The following is a 1,584-nucleotide window of genomic DNA, read 5'->3' as shown; positions in this document are numbered from 1 at the left end:
TAGCCAGCCTTCAGTACGGCCCCCAGTGATTCCCAACTCTTTTTAATGATACTCTTGTGTAAGATTCTTCCACACTGTAACGGGGTTGGCAGACATCATGATATACTACTTCTGAGATTAGGTTATAAAATACAATACAGTTTCTGTCTTAGTCACTCTACTAGTCTCTTGTTCTCTTTCTTGGATCACTTATTCTGGGTTAAGCCAGTGGTTCTGCCATGAGGGAAACCAGTGTGATAAATAGCAGATCTTGTCAATAGCCATGTTGGAACTACATTCTCCAGCCCCAATTAAGCTTTCCCATAACTGTAGCCTCATCCAACTTCTCGACTGAAATCTTGTGGGACTTTGAGCCAGAACCATATAGCTAAGGTATCCTTGCTTTCCTGACTCTCAGAAACAATGTGAGATAATAACTGTTCATTGTCTTAAGCTGCAAGTTTTGGGATAAATTGTTATGCAGCAATAAATAATGAATATACCCTTTGTGGCTCAGATTAGTAATAAAATAAAATAAAATTATTTTCCATACTGACACTAGAATTATTTTCTTATTTAAAAAAATCAAACCATTATCCAAGATTCTATGGTTTATCACTTCTCATCTTGTATTATGCTGATGTCATTAAGGTGTGTCTGCATTTAATATAGAACTTGATAAATAATAGCCATTCAAAGGACTGGTTTTTTTTTTTTTTTCACAGAGTGAAAAGCATGAAGGAAAAGACAGCTAGATTATATTTGAAGAATAGTTTGACTGGATTATGAAGGAGTGTTTGGAGATACCCTAGATAAATCGATTTGGAAATATATTGAAGAGGCTATTTAATAAGAAATAGGAGGAATCTGTAACAAATTTAATTAAATTGAGGACAGAAATTTGTTGTTGTCCATGTCATCCAGTAGGAAATAGAAACTTGAGGGAATACATCAAAACACTAGTAACTTGAAAAGAAAAATGCAAGCTAGGGAAGGAAAGATTATACACACAGATCAGGGTCCAAAAGGTGTATGTGTCTGTATGTATGTGTGTATATGTGTGTGCGTGTGTGTATGTGTGAGTGTTTTGTCGGTATTGGAAGGGAATAGAAATGCAAAGGAAAGGTAACCTACAGCTTGTACACTAGGTAAACAAGAAGTAGAAATTGCAGAAGAATGCTATTTAAAAAATGCCAGAAATCAATTTATTTTTCTCTTCAAGTCTGGCAAATTGAAGAAGAGCAGCATGAGAGTGAAGGCAAGGACATGAAAGCTGACAAACCTGGTTCGAATCTCAATTTTTCCATTTAGTGGTTGTGCGGTGTTAGAGAAGTTAATTAACATTTTTGAATTACAGTTGTATATTTTACACATTGAGAATAACAGTTTCCTCCTGGATAATGGTGCTGGGACATCAGTATTTATACCAGGGAAGGTCCATGAAAGCTTCCCAACATTTACTATGCAAGGCTACATGTGATTATGGAGTTCTGACCTATATTCTATACCTACTGAGTAAATGAGATTTGTTCAAATTAATATATTCACTCCCCTGCATAAAATATTTGCTATATATATAAATACATAAATATAAATATAAATATA

Source organism: Pteropus alecto, unplaced genomic scaffold (assembly GCF_000325575.1).
Source record: "Pteropus alecto unplaced genomic scaffold, ASM32557v1 scaffold182, whole genome shotgun sequence".
NCBI lineage: Eukaryota > Metazoa > Chordata > Mammalia > Chiroptera > Pteropodidae > Pteropus > Pteropus alecto.
This window is presented reverse-complemented; position numbering follows the sequence as displayed.